General features: G+C 50.8%; 1 long non-coding RNA gene across 1 annotated transcript in view; it reads left to right on the forward strand.

Annotated features, from left to right (window-relative positions):
- LOC111827284 overlaps positions 1 to 18,735 on the forward strand; it is a 77,010-nt gene extending 58,275 nt beyond the window's left edge. Inside the window, exons 3-5 of the long non-coding RNA XR_002830783.1 lie at positions 11,975 to 12,288; positions 17,021 to 17,673; positions 18,478 to 18,735. This is a non-coding gene — a long non-coding RNA (uncharacterized LOC111827284). The remainder of the gene's footprint in view (positions 1 to 11,974; positions 12,289 to 17,020; positions 17,674 to 18,477) is intronic.
- Positions 18,736 to 19,813: the final 1,078 nt, after the last annotated feature.

Below are 19,813 nucleotides of genomic sequence, written 5' to 3' on the forward strand. Positions count from 1 at the left end.
GAGAGGAGAGGAGAGGAGAGGAGAGGGGTGAGAGCTGGCAAGCTGCAGTAGGGTTTGTAATGGGCTTGCCGGCATTGGTTTGGTAGGAGGGGTGATAGCACCTGCATGGGATGTGAAGCATCCTAATCTCCCAGCCAAGCCTCCCTGTCACTCCAGAGAAATAAAAATCAAAGCCCATCGTGAGTTTCAGTCCATTTTTGGCCTCTCGCCTTTTCGTTCGTTGGACTTGCCCAGTAGCTCTTCATGGTGGGTGCAGTCACTGTGCCAAGTTCTCTGTCATCCGGGTTCAGGCTTCAGTTATGTAATCGATGCAATGAATAAGCAAAAGCCAGTGGTTTGGTTTTGTTTTTTCTCACTTGGCTGAAAATTCCATCTCTCACTATTCTCTTTATTTTCCTTTCTTGTCCTCTTTGTGATATATGTATTTCTGAATGAAGAAGAGATTGCAGGAGCAGGGTTGAGAGAGATAACAATTTTTTCCTACATCTCTTTCACAAGCTTTATTTTTGTAAGAAACGCTCACATGAAAGAAGAATTTTCCAAAGCTAAAAAAATGTTGCGTCTCTACCAAAACATGATGGTGATGTGGTCCTTGCTCCTCGACCAAGGAAGGACACAGACAAAGACACACACTCACACTCTACACTCAGCAAGGGTCTGGAACCTGTCACAGAAGTTGTGCAAGGTACAGTAGGGGACGAGGGAGGGGATTACTATGTGATGTCCCCTATCGCTGGTGGGTGGAGAAGGGATGGCTCTTCAGCATTTGCCCAGCAATCAAAGGAGGGGGCCCATTGTAGGGTTAGAAAACAACCCCCATGAAAGAGTTGAGGGCAGAAAGAGCATGGCAGGTTGAGGGAGCCCATAGTCATTGCACATGGCTGCCATGTGGGATGGGTGAGGCCTGGGGAGTTGGAGGTGGACAGGGGAGAGGAGGTGGCAGAGTGGTGGGGCCGGGACATGGCACACTGTGGACACCATGTAGCATGTTGGACTTTTTCTGTGGGTGACGGGAAGGCATGGGAGCATATGGAGCAACGATATAATGTGATCCAATCTGTGTTTTAGAAAGTGAGTCTCATCAACGCAGAGGATGGACTGGGGGATACACGAGAGTGGACGGAAGGAGACCCGTTCATTCATTTCTTAAGCAAATATTTATAGAGCACCTTCTGTATACTGGGCATCACTCCAGGCCCTGGGATATAACAATGAGCAAAACAAGAGTATTTTCAGGAAGGGAAAGCCAACAATAAATATATAATATATATACATATATATAATATATATATATATTATATATATGATAGATCACTATAGGCTATATATGTATATATGTATGTATAATATGATGAGAGGTGTGAATGGGTTCTATTAAAAAAATGAAGTGGGCCCAGGTATAGAGTGACGGGGAGTCACATTTCACACTGAATGGCCAGAGAAGGGCTCTCGGCGCAGGTGGAACTGGAGCAGAGAGCTGGATGGAATAAGAGGCCCAGCCATGCCGATATATGGGGGAAACTGTAATAATATGTTGGCAAGAGCACGCATGGCCCAAATTGGATGGTGATGACAGGGAGCGGCGACCGAACACGTTAGGAGTTGGAATTGAGAGGACTTCTCGCTGTGGAGAGTGAGAGAAGGGACAAGGCCCACGATGGGGCCTGGTTTTCTGTCCTGGTCGCCAAGTGGGTGGCAGTGTTATTAAGGAAGGGGGACGCGTACTTTTTTTTCAGAGGAAATATAACAAATACGTTCACTCTCAGTGGCTGGTGGCTCACGGCGACGCTTCCATCTTCCTGGGCATTGTTCTCACTAGGAAGTCACCGCAGACCCTGGGAAGGTTTCGCATAACATCCATTCTCCTTTAGGAACAGGATGGGAGCCCTCGCCCCAATGCTCAGGGTTTCGGGGACAGATCTAAGTTGACCGAGCGTGTACCCTGTTTTCCTTCCTCCTCCCTTTTTCTTTTTGATCCCGCCCATGAGACCACGGACTAGACAAAGTCAGATTGTCGTATACCTTCGAAGAATGTAACTCAGACAGGGTGTGAGAAGAAGCCCACCTACCTCTATCTACTCAGAGAGCAGAGTCTGCAGACCCACCGTCCAGCTGCCACCTGGCTTTCACACATTTCGGAGCAGATCCCACGCGCCGAAGACCGGCAGGAAAAGGCAAACTGGGAGACAAGGGGAAAGAGGTGACCATGAATGTTCTGAACTGCGTTCCTGAAGAAGTTTTCCAGCGGAAGGATGGTCACAGTCTAGAGATTTCTGAAAGATGTTTGCAAAATGCCCGGCCAGTATGGCTCAGTGGGTGAGCATTGACCTATGAACCAGGAGGTCATGGTTCAATTCCCGGTCAGAACACATGGCCAGGTTGCAGGCTCCATCCCCAGTGGGGGGCGTGCAGGAGGCAGCCGATCAATGATTCTCTCTCATCATTGATGTTTCTAATCTCTCTATCTCCCTCTCCCTTCCTCTTTGAAATCAATAGAATTTATTTTTTTAAAGACATTTGCAAAATTGCCCAGCGGGGTCAGCGACTGGCTTTTTCCCCTTCACCCCCACACTGAGTGCTGTTTGTGTGTGCACTTAAGGGAACTCTGATGGTACTTGAATTGCTTACATATTTTCCCATCATTTTGCTAATTACACCGCGGTTTACTTTGCCTCTTGTGCAATTGGTGGAGCTAGAAGGGTGGCGGTGAGCAAAGCCTCTTTTCCGTGGCACAGGGGCCGCTGGCTGCCCGTGTCGGGACCTGCAGGGAGTGGCCGGGTACCCCACGGCCTTGGCCGGGTGAGCCTGTGTGAGCCCCGGGATGGGACCGTCAGTGACCCACCTCTGCGTCTGAACACTAATGTTGCGCCATCTCAACACGTTTCCAAACAGAACAGGGGAGGCTGGCCGGCTTGCAGTCGAACCACCTTTCCACTTGTTTTCCAGTCGGGCTGAAACTCCAGTTCAGGCTGGGAGCCTGCGCTCCTTAGAACCTTCTCACGGTTGATCGGCAGACTCAAAACACCCGCTCTGTCTTCAGGAGGTGCCAGGGCTGGGTGTGGGTGGCATGACACGAAAGAGGCTCTGGTTTTGGGGAAAGAGTTTTTAATACCATCTTTAAAAAATATATATTGATTGATTTGAGAAAGAGAGAAAGAAACATCAATTTGTTCCACTTATTGCTGCATTCCTTGGTTGCTTCTTGTATGTGCCCTGACCGGGGATCGAACCCGTAACCTTGGTGTATCGGGATGACACTCTAACCAACTGAGCTACCCGGGCAGGGCTTGGGACAAAGACTTTTAATGGGGATGGAGGTAAAATTTGAACTCGGTCCAGAAGGGTGTGTCCCCTTTGGACCAGCATGAGAGCAGGAAAAAAGAGGGGTCTCACTGTCCTAGGCTGAACACCAACACCCTTATGATGGCCTTGGGGCCTCCTGTCTCTATGGAACGGACCCCCGCTGCCTCTCAGATCCATCTTGCACCCTTTCTTTCCTTGACACTGAGCTCCATCAAGTTTGGCCTTTGGCTATTGTCTGTGTCCCTAGAGTTGCGAGCTCCAAGAGGTCAGGGGTCATGTTTATCTGCTCACCACATTTGTTGGTTGAATGAATGAATGAATGAATGAATGGATGACTTGGGGAACTTCAAGTTGGAAAGCTACTCTGACGCTCAGCTTTCCAAAGTGGGGCTCAGGGATAAGTCCTTTTCTAGTAAAGGACCCAGGATTGAAAAAGTTAAACAGTCATTCCTGACAGAAGGTGCTGCCTGAGAAACCCAAGTGACTGCATCTGGTGGAACCTGGGGGTCTTGGCCTCTGGGGACGGGGTTACTCTGAGCCCCTCCTGAACGTGGGTCTGGGGCTCAGGCTATGACTAAATGGTGCCTCCACATCAACATGGATCAGGGGTCCACATCTCAACGCCAGGCATGCGCTCCAAAGAGCATTTAGGCTAAACACCACGCCGGTCATCGAAAGGGAGCCCTGAAACCTCACGTGACCTGGGCTCCATTTGGAAGCTTTAAAATCAGTAAACTCAAAAAAAATAAATACAAATAATAAATAAATAAATAAATAAATAAATATCAAACTCACCGTCACTTTTGCAAAATGAAAAAGCAGAATGGAATCAGGTCAAAAGTCAAGCCCCGTTCACCTGGACGGAGTGTTTAATGTGCATGGGACCTGGGGGTTGGGCTGGGAGGCTGTGCTCTGGGAGGGGGCTGGGCCCGGACTGGAGGAAAAGGCCTTGGGGAGAGAGGGAGCAGCCAGGTTCACAGGCCTGTAAAGGAGGGCTTATCAACGCTGACTTCCTCCCAGCAACTTTCATCTCTTTATACTATTTGTCTTGCAACTCCTTAAATCTCAAAGGACGTTGGAGTCGAAAAGCAACTTTTCCAGGGGATAGGATGTGTTTGGATTTGGATTGGAGAGCCCGGGGGAGGGGCAGTGCCCGGCTATGGGAAGAACCTGGATCAGACCTGGTCTCCCGGCCAGCGCGGAGGTCCAGCCAGGATCTAAGTCAGTTTCATAGCCGCTCCAGCGACTGTTAGAGCAGACACAGTGTGTGTGGCTGCCATGACCTTGCGTTTCACCCCTGCTTCCTCCTCGGATCTTCCTTTCGGTCGTCATTGCTCTTTATTTAGGATCCACCTGCGAGCGTCCTGTGAGGGAGAGAGGGGCTCTGATGGGAGGACTGTGGAAGCAATGGCTGGAGGTGCCAGATACTGGCCAGCAGCTGGGAATATGTGTGGTGGGAGCAGCCGCCGGAATTCCTGTCCTGCTGTCCCCATGACCCAGCGGTGCGACTAACTCTGAGCAGGACACTTCTTTCTGGGCCTGGGTTCTGTGATCTGTAAAAGGAGGCAATTAGATGGGAGGAGTGACCAATTTCAGAGTCTGTGGGCTGTCACTGGGGAGGTAGCCCCATGCATGAGGCTGCAGAGAGCTTTGCCTCTTCCATGTCCATAGTCAAATGTAAGATCCTGTTTGAACATCCTGGTGTACAGGGATGTTCTGACTTTGCCTGTGTGTGTGTGTGTGTGTGTGTGTGTGCGCGCTGTGAATATGTGATACATTTGTGCTATTATATCACCAGGTAATTGCGAGAATGGCTTCTACAACCTAGTCTCAGAGAAGGCAGGGCTACTATGACAGCTGTCCAGGTGCTCCTAGTGGGTTTGCATCCAGTGACTGATCCGAACTCAGGGGGCGCATACATGTGGATAGAAGGGTGCATAGGAGCCAAAGGGAGTGTTGCTGGCTAAGCGGGCAGCGGTGGCTCCCTCTGTTCCCACACTGCCCCTTCCTGTTGTGTTTCACTCCATCCCCGCAGCCTGGGTTGTTCCCCGCGTGTAGCGTGCACAGCACTGCTGAGCTCGGCCTTGCTTCCTGCCGCACCGCTGGGGCCACTCTAGCCTTGGCCAACCAGCAGGCCTGAATTACAGGCTGTTCCGGAAGCCAGAAGGTTGCAATCAGGAGCTGGCTGGCAACGCTATGGGTCAGCAGAGGGGTCACCCCTGACTTATTTCCGTGTCCCCCCATCCTGGCAGGAGGTCCGTGGGGGCACGGAAAGCAAACACAGTGGAGGGCTCCAATCAGAAACAGCCCGTGACCTCCTCTGGCCCGGAGCAGCCACGATGGCAGACTCTCCGGCAGCTCCCTGGGGACCTAGGAGGAGGCCAGGAGTGTATCTCTTGCGTCTGTGGCCGGGCTTTGCAGGGACTTCTGCAGATGCACGCGAATCCGTGCCCAACACGCCTGCATTGCGTGTGAGCCTGTGGCACTCACAGGAGAGAGCTCTCAGGGGCTCTAAATGCATACAGAAGGCTTGCGTGTGGTGCCAGCCAGCTAGGAGTGACCAGTGTCCAGGGCTGTCTCCGTGTCCCTTCCCTTTTGTTAGAAGGCTTGAAGGAGTCATCCTGAATGGCGTGGCTAATGAGCAATCGGATCAGGCTGCCTCCCTGTCACTCAGTGGATTTGACCAATCAATCAGCATCAGGGCGGATCAGCCCAGGAAGGCCAGGAAGGAGAGCTCACTTTGTTGCAGTGTTGACAGGGATGGGGGTGCAGACCAGGCAGCACCCCCATCCCGGGTTCTCTCTCCATTAGGGCCTCACTGTCCCTGCTTCATGCTTGGGGACGCTCTTTGGCAGCAATGACCTCTCTCTGACCATGGGGTTCCTTTTGGAATGGAGAGTCCCCTGCTAGTCTGAGGGGTCCTCCCCTCAGGAGTCCTTGTCCTATACTTTTAATATGCGTAGTACCTCACCTATTGGCTTCAGATAAGGGTTCTAATTTACATGTTGCTTTGCATGCAATTTGCATCACATTAGGTCCATTCCCCTCCTATGAATATTTATCAATAGTCACATAGCATGGAAGAGGCTATATAAAAGAAGAGGACTCAAATCCCTCCCCCCACCCCCCAACCCCTCTCCCGCCTCAGCCTCCTCTGAATCTTTGTTGCTTTCCAACCAGCAGCCTCGGGCCCTTTCCAGTTCCTAATCCACCTCCCCACCCACTTCTCTGTGACAGCATCTTCCTAAAAGTTCATCTTCTTGGGATAATCACTACTGTGGCTTCCGGAAGCTTCGCCCAGCCTGGAAAGTGTACCTGAGGGGTCAGAGCACACGGAAATTATACATTTAGATCAATTAGATCTTTAGATAATTTCTATCCATTCTGCCACCCGGCCCTGGCTCCTTGCCTTTGAAGGCATCCGAGTGTCTGCTCCTGCAACTCTCACATTCCTAAGCGTGGGCTTTAGGCCACTTACACTGAGATGGGACCCTCAAGAAGAATGTAGCACCGGCTGTCACACCAAGGGCAAGCCAGCCTGGGGCTAGACTAGATTAGAATCCATGTGTACTTTCCGGTTTCTGTTCTGTGAGTACTATCCTAGAGCATTCACCAGCCTGTCCATCTAGTACACTCTTCTTAAAAATATATATATTTTTATTGATATCAGAGAGGGAGAGAGAGATAGAAACATCCAGGATGAGAGAGAATCATTGATCGGCTGCCTCCTGCACACCCACCCTGGGGATTGAACCCACAACCCTAGCATGTGTCCTGACCGGGAATCGAACAATGACCTCCTGGTTCATAGGTAGACACTCAACCACTGAGCCACGCCGGCCGGGCTCTAGGACACTCCTTCTGAACTCATTTTGGGGTGGTTTTACTTGCTTGGTTGGCATACTGGATGAGATGGACCTGTGTCATATTTGGGTCCAGTTGCTTCAAAGACTTCTCCAGAGTATCGTGTAGCATACCAGTAGGCCCTCTTTGAAATGAGACCTGTGTATGAGGCCGAGCAGTATAGACGACGCTGACTGGGAAACTGGAGACTGCTGGTGCATGGGCCGATGCTCAATCACTGAGCCACACCGGCTGGGCCCCTTCTCTTTCCAATCTCACCCCTCCTCCCTATGAATTCTTTCTGCGAGTTTTTAGGCAGAGAGGGGTCTGGATAGCCTACCTGTGCCTTTAACTAGAGACACCAGCATGTGAAGAGATGCATTCTTTGCCGGGCATCTGGAGGCAAATGCGTCATACCTAGCTGTTTGGGAATAAGAAGTCTTCCTGGCCCTCGCCAAGCCCTTCCTGGCCGCCCGGGGGGCTGTGTCTCCGGGCTCTGTTGGGAAGGGTGTGATACAGGATGACACGGCCCATGACAAGGGCACTGGATTAATGCCGCTGCAGTGTGCTGGGCTGCTCTTGTGAGCTGAACACAGGGAAAGGCCGGCTGCGTGCTCGCCGCGTATTAACACAGGTGCCGGGGCTGACTCAGGCCTGTCTGCCGACTGGAGAAGCTGGAGGTGGGTGGAGGCTGTGTGTACAGATGGGCTCCCGCGCTGACTCAGGTCTCTAAGGTGTCGACACGGAGGGCACAGCTTGGGAAATGCTCTGTGTGGAAAGGGCTGACTGATGGCCTGGGCTGCCTTCTCATCCCTTCGATATGTTAGGAAAGTCCGGCCAACGGAAATGGTGCCCTTCCTCTCCTTACCCCCAGCCCCCCTTGTGGGCTAGCTGGCGTGACACACTTTTTTTTTTCTGTGACCTCTTGTCAATTTAGATTTATATTTTTAACATTCTTTTTCTTTTAGTTTTCTTTTTAAAATATATTTTTATTGATTTCAGAGAGGAAGGGAGAGGGAAAGAGAGATAGAAACATCAATGATGAGGGAGAATCATTGATCGGTTGCCTCCTGCACGCCCCCTACTGGGGATTGAGCCCTGGACATGTGCTCTTGGCCAGAATCTAACCTGGGACCCTTCTGTCTGAAGGCCAGTACTCTATCCACTGAGCCAAACCGGCTAGGACTCTTTTTTCTTTTAAAGACGAAGGTAAAACAGTTGTGGACATCGGTATGAGTACAATGCCTAAAGACACCAGATTATAGTCATAATAGAATCAGCTGTATAGGAATACTTTCAGCCGCAAATCATAAAACTTTAATAACGGTGGTTTTAAAATGAAAGGCATTTATTTGCCTCACAAGGAAGCCAGGAAAATAGAGTTCAAGACTAGTTCATCACTCAATGATGACTCCCAAATCCATGCTTCCTTCTACCTTTTTCTATTTTTCTTCCCCAGCTTTACCTGTTGGCCTTTCACCCTCATGGATGTTGCCTCATAGTCACAAAACAGCTTCGGTAGTTCCAGGCATCACATTTGCATTCAAGGCAAGACGAGGGAAGAAATTAACAGTATTAGCAATCTGTCCCTTTTATCAGAGAGCAAAAGTCGATCTTACAATCTAACTTTCGTTCCATATGTTGTGTTTATTCATGTTTCTGGAATCTCTCCCTTTTCCTGTACTTCCTTGTAGAGGGAACTCTAGGCTATAGTTCAGAGTTATGGTCTTCTCTTTTACTCTGACAAAGATAAAAAAGGAGATTTCCAAAGGTATGAGAAAGAGATGGGGAGACAGAGAGAGATAGAGATAGAGATAGAGATAGAGATAGAGATAGAGATAGAGATAGAAATGATAGAGATAGGGATAGGGATAGTAGAGGAAAAGAGAGAGAATGAATTACCCAAGACATGGAGAGATGTACTTTGGTCTACTTCAGTTAATGCAAACTAATATTATATTTCCCCAGCCATAACTTTAACATCACCTGCTATGAATGTACCTGCCTGCCCAGCGAGTTCTCCTGTGCCTCATTCGTTATTAGTAAGATTTCAAATTGAAGTGGTGACATAAGAAGACCCATGAGTAGGTAGTTGGCTGGATAGTCAATCTTACTGATCAGTTATTTTAGGGGGGCAAAAAAGGAAGCCTGTTACAGATGTAGCAATTAACTTTGACTAAACGGTCCAGGACTGGACCTGGCATTTGGATAGGAGACTTTTCATACCTGCTTTAACATGTATAAGAAACCTGACTTCAGCCCTGGCTGGTGTGGCTCAGTTGGTTGAGCATCATCCTATATACACTGAAAGGTCACCGGTTGGATTCCTGGTCAGGGCACATGCCAGGCTGTGGGTTCAGCCTGAATGGGGTGGGGGGGGGAACCAGAGCAAATAATCCTGTTTGGTCTCTCTCTCTCTCTCTCTCTCTCTCTCTCTCTCTCTCTCTCTCCTCCTGAAATCAATAATAAAACAAAATATTTAAAAACTGAATTCAGACTTCAGTTCATTCAAGCATTAAAAAAAATAATAATTCTTTCTCCTCTCCTTTTTTAGTCTAAGAGAATGAAAATGAAGGCCCAGGAATTTCAAAAAACTGTCCAAAGATTCCTCGGAATGAGCCTATTAAAAAAGAAGGAATTTTATTTTGTATTATCCAAGGCAGGTATCCAAGGCCACCACTTACGGCAGGCATTGCTAGCCAATCACAGTCCACTTCCTCCCACACACCTGGCAGACATCGCCTCCCACACACCTGGCAGACATCGCTAATCAATTGCAGCCAACGTAATGTAATGCTGGTTTTTGGTTTCATAACCTACTGGCCACCTCTGTCACAGGCATCTTCCATTGCCTTCTTTGAATAGATCTACAAACCAGAACACTGTTTCATTCAGTCAGTTAAATTTTGTTGAATCTCTTTCTAAGAGGAGAAATGTCCTTTTAAACATTTTCTACCCCCACCCTCCCCATGATAAAGATCTCTGTTCAGTCATAGAGTGTGCCCCAGACTCTGCCATGGTTGCCCTGGGGGTGCACACAGCTGGCCTTGGAGATGATCCCACGGAGAGGTATCAACTTCTCTGCAGGAAGCTCCGCAGAGACGCATGGCCAGGGGGTGACCTGGAAGGGCCCCCCACCTCTGCTTCCCACAGCTGGAAACACCTGTCGGTGGGTGGGATGTCTTGGGTAGAGAGACTTTGCCCCGGAATTCGTGGTGCTAGCATATCCCCTTTCCCACGGGGCTCCAGCATAATTGAGCAGGCCCCCTGGGGAATTATTCACATGGAACTGGGCTGAAAGGGCCTAAGGATTCTCCCTCTTTGGATTATATGAGGTTAAGGAGGAGCGGATTGGGGGAAGAGGGTCTATTCCACTGGTAGCCAGATAACTAAATAGTGGTTGATATTTCTAACCATCTTCACTGACTAAAGAGCCAGTTAGAATATGACCACATCAAAAAAAGTCCTAGCAAATGTGTTAACCCTTTTTGAGGCGAACCTGTCTTCTCAAGGTACTGATTTCTGTTATTTTGGTTGCCTTCAGCCTTCTTGGATGGTTCGCTGAGCCTGGCTTTAGATGTGAAGAATGAGGAATTTGAAATTCACATGTGTTTGTACAGCACAATTTTCATTTGCAAATTACTGTCCCATGACAGAGACTGGGGTTCTAGAATTGTGCTCTAGGCCTTGTCTTCCCAATAGGATACCCATTCATTCTTACAAATTAATTGCAAAATCCCCCGGCCAATGTGGCTCAGTGGTTGACCGTCAACCTATGAACCAGAAGGTCACTGTTCAATTCCTGGTTAGGGCACATGCCCGGGTTGTGGGCTTGATCCCCAGTAGGGGGCGGGCAAAAGGCACTTGATCAATGATTCTCTCTCATCATTGATGTTTCTATCTCTCTCTTTCTCTCTCCCTTCATCCCTGAAATCAATAAAAAATATTTTAAAAATTAATAGCAAAATAACTAACATTTATTGAGATTTTCCTCTTGCAAGGCACTGTTTTAAGCACATTATATATGCATCTTTAATCCTTACCTCCCTTTACATCAGGGACTATTAGCAATCCTATTTATAGATGAGAAAATGAAACCCAGAGAAGTTAAGGGACTTCCCCAGGGTCACACAGCCATGAAGTGGCAGAACCTGGGTTGGAACTCAACTAACATGACCTCACAGCCAGTAACCTGAAACCCAGTTCCCATTCCCATCCCTTGCACCTTGGAGATGAACTAATTATTGCTCAACACCTGTTTTCCTTGAACGAAGGTGAAGAGATTTCCTCTCTGAGCAGCAGTACTGGTTCTAGGCCTCCCTCTGCACCCTGGTTCGTGTTTCCCACGTCTTTGCTGCAATGGAGAAAACCCTAATCCTCAGGGCACCAGACCGATTCCTGGATCTTTATTATTTTTTCCTCACTCATGTTAAGGTTGCCCTTCCTCGTCCCCCTTCCCCTTCCTCATCCGCTCCCCTGGCTAGCATTCCAAGGGCAGCAGAAACCTTTAGCTGGGGAGCCCCTGTTGTTGCTTTCCAGCTTCGTTTGATCCTATTTTGTGGTTGACTTGGCGAAAGTCCACATCTGTCACCAACGGGCTTTCAAGAAGCTGCAACTCATATCGGATTTGACCTCCACACACACCCAGTTCTGAGGCATCCATTTCCTTTCAGGGCTGGGTTGCTCTCATCCCACATCTCTCTGTCTTGCTCTCCGCCTCTTCCCTCTCCTCCCCCTCAGTAATCCTCGGGGCTCAGGAAGGACCTTAGCATGTTTCTGTTGCTGTGTGGCATATGTTGTGTCCTAATCCTTCCTGTGTTTGCTGTAGGTATGGCGGTTCTCCAAGACAAATTACCCATGTTGTTGAGGAGGTCACCGGGGCTGGCAGCGTGCGGATGGGGGAGGGGAAGGAAGATGTTTGTGGTGATGCACTCCCGGGGCCGCCTCCGCCTCCTGGCCTGTTCAGTGCTTGTCTGCCTGTGAAAGTGCTGGACCCCGAGACCCCAAGCTGCGAGCTGACAGGAGGGGAAGGAAGAAGAGAGCTCTGCCTACTGGCCCTGTCATTTGATGAAGGGGAAGCTTGTGTGGGCCAGACCTCGGGCAGCAGATGTTGGTGGAGGACCTGCCAAGACCGTGTTGAGGGTAAGGCAGTGATGCATATGTTACTTGACACGGGGGGATTAGGGAAACCATGAGGAAGCATGCCTCGTCCCTTCACACCGTGACACCTCGGGGATGTGAGTGATGAGAACAGAGAGGCACAGTCCACGCACACACAGGGAGTGACGGGCCCGAGGGCAGGCAGCGTGAATGATGCCTTTGCTTGCCCCCCCCTCCCCCACCCACTACCCCGCACTCCCCCGCTGGGCCGATTGGCAGGCGTGGTGAGATGCATTGTTCGAGCTGCAGAATCAAAAGCAGGAGTCATTTGATGGAAGAGCTGCCTTCAGGGTTGTCCTCCCTCGTTCTGCCCAGTTAGCCTTCCCCGCCCATCCCCACAGTGATAAGGGATGTGATGCGATGCCCGGCCCCTTTCCCTGGACTTTGCAAATGAAGTCATATGGAAGGCGGCCAGAGGGGCCAAGCGTTTGTCTTTGTTGATGGCACCAGGAAGCACCAATGAAAAGGAACACTATTCAACGGGCTCCGGTCCTCGGGGAAAGCGGGCAATGGGACCATTGGAAATCGGAGACTGGGCTAAAGAGAACCAGGCATCGAGTGGGAAGAAACGGGCCAGATTCCACGGTTCCTTTCTTTCCCTTTGTGTTAGGTTTTCATGGGACTCTACTTGCTCCTGGTTTGGGGGGCGGGGTGTGGGTAGAGGCAGGCAAGAGATGCAAGCTCTCATCTGCATTCCCTACCTGTGCAGTGGGGGTGGGGTGGAGGGAAAGAGGGAGACTGTGGAAGACTGGCCTTGGGAGAAGCATATTTTGGTCATGAAATGGCTTTGGCCGTGATTCCAGGGTCTACATTTCTTTCCGCGGCTATTGCACTCCCGGAGGAGGGGGGAGGGCCACCCAGTTGCCCTTCTGGATCCAGTGAGGCCGTGGAAATTCTCTCAGCTGGAGGACCCCTACAAAGAGAGGTCAAGGTTGTGTGTTCCCATCAAATGAAACACACCTGTAGACCAAGTTTTGGTTGCCTTTCATAACTTCACCCTGTTTCCACCAGAGATTCCAGGAGGGAGAGAGAAAGGAAGGGGAAGGGAAAGGGCCCTAGAAATCAGGAAACGTGGTGAGGGATGGAGAATGCAAGAGGGAGCGTGTGAGAAAGAACGAGGAGGACGAGGAGAGCCAAGAGGGGAAGCCTGCAGCATTCGACATGAGAGAATGAAAGTTCAAGTAGGTGAGGCCTAGTGGCTGTGTTCATCTTCACCCACTCCGGGACCTAGAATTTCTTCGCAGGCTGGTGGGAACCATTTATGGAGGCACTGAATGGAGTCAGAACTCAGACAAGAGGAGCTGTAAGAGTGTACACACTGTGGCTGAAATATCTCCCCTTCTCTTGACTAAGGGTTCCCACTGAGAAGTCCTCAGACTGCACAGCTGTTTTCAGAGCCTAAGAAACAGTGTAAGGAAATAGTGCCAGGATGGGGGCAGCTTGATGGGCAGCAGGAAGAGCCACGGGTACTCTTCTCCTGATCTCATTATGGGGAGACTTCTCCTATCAGAGATGCATTCTGGGAGATTGGTCTCGAAGGGATTCTATAGTCATATGATTCCCTCCCGGCCGTGCCAACATGAGACCCAGAGCAAGGTGTGCTCTGTGAACCCGAGTCATCTCATGGGTGAACCACCCACCACGCTGAGGTCCAGAAGCTGAGGTGACATCTCTGCATAGGGCTGGGGCGCTGTCCGATGCCCGGTAGAGACCTGATAACATTTTGTCGAATGAATGAATGAATGAATGAATGAAGTAGTTATGTTTTGTCTTTTCCCTTCACACGTCTTATCTCCACCCCCAACTGGCTTAGTTTAGGCTTTCTTTCAAATCTGATGAGAGAAGTTAAGAGGGACCATAAGGCAAGGGGTGATTGGGGTGCCCCAGGCCCAGGAGGCGGCCGTCCCCAGCCCAGTGGAAGGGCCCTGAGAAGTTTGTAGTTCCGTTGGCTCTTGACTTTGTCCAGAGCTACCGATGGGGACTCTCCTGGCTCAGGGTGAGAGTGGGCAGAGAACTCTCTTCTGATCAGCGAGGTCTGCAGGAGTGGCTGCAGCCTCTGACAAGCAGGTGACATGAACCCCTTGGAGGAATTCTGAGCATCTCTGCGTCTTCCTAATGAATTCCAAACTAACCAATCAGAGAACAAAATACAGCCTGGGAAGTGAGGGAGAAGGGAGTGAGAATGTCTCCTCAAGGATTTTCTCCCTGGGACCGAAGTATTTACATTCAGATTTGCATATGATTTGCATATAATTTGTGTCTGGCTACAAAGCCTGTCTGTTGTTCAGATAATGTTTAAGCTAAAGTTGATTTCCAGAAGGTCCACCCCTCCCCCTTTCCTTACTCTACCTACTCAGATGTAGGGTGGAAGTGTCAGGGTGTCAGGACTGTCAGGGGACAAGGTGAGTCCTGCCCCCCAGCCCCCGGCCCAGTCACATGCTCTCTGTCAGCACTGCTGCCAGCTAGTATGCATTTTATTGTCACCGCAATTGAAACCAGGACAGGGCTGCTTAGGAGCAATAAAGGGGAGAGTTATCCCAATAAAAAAAAAGGTAAAGTCTGGGGAAATTATTAATGATATGAGCTAACATTTATAAAAGTGCCTGCAATGTGCCAGACATTGTTTTCGGTGCTTTCTATGTATTACGTATCTAATCATCCTAACAGCCCTATGGGGTGAGTACCAGTATTACTCCCATTTTATAGATGAATAAACTGAGGCACACAGAGGGTCAATCACTTGCCTGAGATCATGCAGCTTGAAAAGAGATGGAGCCAGGACTTGAATGGGTCCTCAGACCCCAGCACTGTGGTTTAACTAGCCTGCTAGGCTGTGTACAGGACAGGGAGGCATAGCTCTGGCCAGCTCTTAACTTTAGGCTGCAGGGATGGCCGCTCTGGCCCTGAAAGGGTTGGGGACAAGATGTGTGGACATCCAGGGGCTCAGGAGATGGAAAGAGATTGTAGAGCCCCCAGCCCTCAGCACCAATGAGCGACAGCCCTTCTGGTGTTTTCCGAAGCCACCCATGTTCACTCTTACTTTTGACAGAGAACTCCCTCAGGGCAAGAACTGGTCTGAGCCTGAGACTGTGAGAAATCCCTGGTCAGTGGCCCGGAGTGAGAGGGTGGCTGGCCAGACAATGGCAGGGATGAGTCACCCTCCCTATAGTCAACACTCCAGGAATCCATGTTATCAGGCTCTGAATGACCACAGGGAGAGTCTCACCACAAAGGGAAAGGAGAGCGAGGAGCCCCTGCTGTGTGGCGTCTGGAAATAATGCCACCTCTCTGTTCAGTCCCACTCTTCCTTTTCAGCCTGGATCTGCAATGCACGCGTTCCTCTGGTGTTCCTTGCTTGCTTGCTTTTTATGTGGTGTATCGGGGTGTTGTCACTTCTGCCGAATGAGAAGGGGCCGGCAGCAGCTGGGAAGTGCAGGGGGTTGTAGCTGAAAACAAACCTCGCCAGAGCGGAGCGGGGAACATAATTAATGAAAGATGGTGGTGCGGCCGCCGGTTAGCATTGGCTGAGGCCTTGTGAGAAACTTCCCGGAGCCGGCTTGTTGTCGAGGAGAGGGTGTTGTCATCTGAATTAATTTGCATGACAATAGGCCGGCCCCTCATTATGCACAGGGATGCTAATGGGCACCAGCCAGAGTGCATTTCCATGGGAAAAGGATCTTCCTTTGAGGAGGCAACCTCTTCCTCCTCCCCCACTCCACCTCCCCTCCTCCTCTCCTCCTTCCCATCCTCTACCTTCTCCTCTCTCCAGCCCCCTACCCCCTCCCTCTTCCCTCCTCCCTCCTCTCTCCAACCTCCTCCCTCCTCCCTCCTCCCTTTCACCATCCTCCTGCCTCCGCACCCTCTTCCTTTGTCCCCCTCCTCCCCCTGTTCCGCCCTTTTTCTCCTGCCCTCTGCCTCTTGGTCGCAGTGGAGAGCGCCAGTCCTCACCTTGAGGAGGAAAGGGCGCTGTGAGGGGAAGGAACACGCTCAGAAGAAGGTGTGATGTGTGTGTATAATTGAAAACAAATGGGCCCCCAGTCCTGCCAGCCTGGTGGTAATGGGGTGTTGACACTGGGGAGAAGCCCAGTGGGAGCAGTGGGACCCCAGACACCGAGGTGCAGGGTGGGAGGCGGACGGGACGTTGGTGTGGATGGTACCTCTCTGGGAGCGAGCTGTTCTCTTGCAGCTTTGCCATCCACGCTCCCTGGAAGAAGAGCCTCACAGCCAGCACCACGCAGCCCTGCTCAGCCTTGCTGCCCTCACTCGCCCAGGAGGCTGCAGCATTCAAGGGGAGGGTTTGGAGCCAGATCATCTGGGTTCAAATCCCATCTCTGCCGGGTACCAGCCACACCAGCCCTCAGACTTTGGCTCTGTGACTTAACTCTGTGTTGCCCAGAGTCCTCCCGGGTAAAACTGGGAGCCCAGTGCCTCCCTGGAGGCTAAGTGCTTAGAAGCCACCTGGCAGCTGCTACATGTTAGGTCCTCACCCTTCCATGCAGGGGCCTCCATGGTCTCCCTGTCCCTTTGTAACATAAGCCAGGGGGCCTTTTAGATGGTTAGGTGACCGATTGTCCTGACAGTCCCACCCCCACCCGCCAGGGCTGTCCCCCACACTCCCACCACGGAGGGCGCGGGCTCAGTGGGGCTGGCCGGCTCACCATCAGCGTGCCCTTGGGAAGGAACTGTCCCTGATTTGTCACATTGTATTCCGTAGGTCAGCGGAGGAGCCCGACTCATCGCGCACTGTGGTGGCTGCAAGTTCCGGAAAGCTTATCTCAGCGTACCTCCGGGATGGAGTGCTCGCCTTCCCCGGAACGAGATTCCATAGCCGGAGTGGAATGACTGCGCCTAAAGCTAATCCTGAGCGGCTTCGCTTTGCACCGCAGTGTCCCCGAGGAGGAGACAGGCCGCCTCGCTGGCACGGAGAATGAGTCGTGGGCCCTTCGGCCGCGTTTCTCACCCCTTCTGACCTGAAGACACAGAGAGAAGACCGCCTTCCACAGACCAGGAATTGGCTGTCACCCCACCACATGCAGAATCTGCAGGAGCCTTGGTCTCGGACGTCCCAGCCCCCAGAACTATGAGAAATAAACTCTTGCTCTTTCTAAGCCACCCAGTGTATGGTATTTTGTTATATCAGCCCAAACGGAGTAAGACAGCGTCCATCAGCAACCCCAGTCCTGGCAGGGGGAGTCAGATCCAAGGATAGGGGCCTGGTGGGCAAGAACCCTGAAGTTTGATATCGCCCCAATTACAGTCACAGCAGTCACACACACACACACACACACACACACACACACACACACAACTGGTAGGCACTGAGTTGCAAATTTGAATGAAATATCTTCTTAGAAGGCTCCCTCTGAGGTAAAGAAAACAGATTATCTGATTGTTGCAATGCCATGTGGTAAATGCTAGAAAGGAGGTGATTCAAGGTGCTCTGGGCATAGAGAAGGTTGACCCAACTGAGCGGGGAAGGCTTCCGGAGGAGATGACTCACAGGGAGGATGAGGAGGAGTTACTCAGGTGACAGGTCAGGAGATCGGCAATGAGAACCCATTCAGGTACAGCCCCAGCTGTGAAAAGCAGCAAGGAGTGACCTAAGAAAGCAGAGCGAGGCGAGGTGAGAGGGGAGCTGCTCAGAGTGGAGAGAGGCTGGGTACAAAGAGCTTTCCAGCTGGTCAAAGAGATTAGGGTCCCCCCCACCCCCCGCCCCCTCCCCCCTAAACACGGGGCACTTTGGAAATGCTCTCCCATAGAAGACGGGTACCGTCAGCATCGTTCCTAAATGATCAGTCCTTAGGCGAGAGAACTACTCCAAGTTCTAATTGTCATAACAGGGGATGGCTTCATGAAGGAGGTAACACTTGAGATGGGCATTGAAATCCAGGTAGGATTTGAACATGCAGAGACGGGGAAAAGGTATTCCAGTTGGAGGGAGGGATATAAGCAAAAAAAGAAAAACAAGCAAAACCCCCCCCCAAGAGATTTGGGTAAAAGAAGGAGGAGGAGGAGGAGGAGAAGGAGGAGGAGGAGGAGGAGGGGAGGATAGGCCATTCAATGTGAACGATGCGGAGAGTGGTTAAAGGGGGAACTAGTGCGAAAATCAAGTCAACAATGTAAATGTCAAGATCATGGGAGGCTAACTCGGTTGTCTTTTATTTGCATTAGTTCCTGCCATTGGCTCACGAAGTCTTCTGAGCAATGATCAGTCCTGCCCCGTCCCAAGGAACGACACAGCCTTTGCCCTTGGCATCACTCCTCGTGGTGAGAGACTCGCTCTGTGCACCGATACTTCCTTCTGCTTCACGACGAGAAGGGTCTGTAGACTGTGACCCATGAGGGCGTCCCCAGCCCCTGACAGGCACGCCCACTTGCTCATTCCGCTGTTTGCCCCAGGTCAGTAGTCACCTGCATGTAAAGTTAGTTCTGGGGGTGGATAGAGCGCACTGCTTAAAACATGTATGGGTTGGTATGTTGTAGGAGTTACTTGCATAACGACTCCAATAAAATGATTTGGGTAAAAAGCAACTGGTAGCTACCGTGACTGACTTATAGGGTCTTTTGCATAACACTTCCCTCTCATGGCTGGCGCATCGCCCCCATTTTGGACTTCTTCCTGTCTCCATAGCTTTAGTGAGAGTCTAGTTCTGAGACGCAAGGAAGCTTTGTAAGCCTTCCCTAATGCAAAGGAGTTTGGACATGAACTTGAATGGCTATTGAGCGGATTTTCCAGCTGACAGGAGATGGTTAATTGCATGCTGTCTGCAGGAGGCTTAAAAATCTGTCTGGCCACGTTAATAGTGGCTTGAAATTTACAACTTGAGACCACTGGGGGTGATAAAGAATCCAGGGTCCCCACAACTCAGGGTAATAACCCCTTCGGTGAAAAAGAAAGCCCAGTGGGCAGGTCTCACAGCCCTATAAACAGAGTTGATCAAAGGCACACATGGTCCAACATCAGCGTCTCTGATAGGACTCTGTTCTTTCCTTCTGGGACGGCATCTGCTTTTTCCAGAGCAAATGCAGTCCATGGAGAGCAGGACTAACATCTGGGGGTAGGGAAGGGCCTGCTGGTACGCTATAGGGATGGAAACTCTGCGTCATTTTTAGAGACCAACTTTCCCCCGATATGGGATTTTGTTCTAACAACTGGAAAGGAAGACAGGCAACTTACTCCAAGTGGACGATCTTTTCTCTCCCTTGACTCCTGTGTCGAAAATGCAGGGTTGACGCTCACGAATGGAAGACACCCAATCCGTCTCCCAGAAAGAGTGTGGGAACGTTTTCCAGAGTTCACGTGGGATATCCTGTCCAGGGATACAGTCTAGCAAAACCTCTGGGAGAGAGGACAGGGCCAGCAGTGGTGTGAGCGGCTCCCTCTGTCCAGAAGCTTGGAGTCCTCAGTGGTCCTCCGCTGCCAGTGCCTTGCCCTCTGGCCCTGGTTCAGCGCTCGGCTGACCTGACTCTCAGTGTCTGATTGGTTCTTCCCACTGTTGCCCTTCCA

This window comes from Myotis lucifugus, unplaced genomic scaffold (genome assembly GCF_000147115.1).
Source record: "Myotis lucifugus unplaced genomic scaffold, Myoluc2.0 scaffold_146, whole genome shotgun sequence".
NCBI lineage: Eukaryota > Metazoa > Chordata > Mammalia > Chiroptera > Vespertilionidae > Myotis > Myotis lucifugus.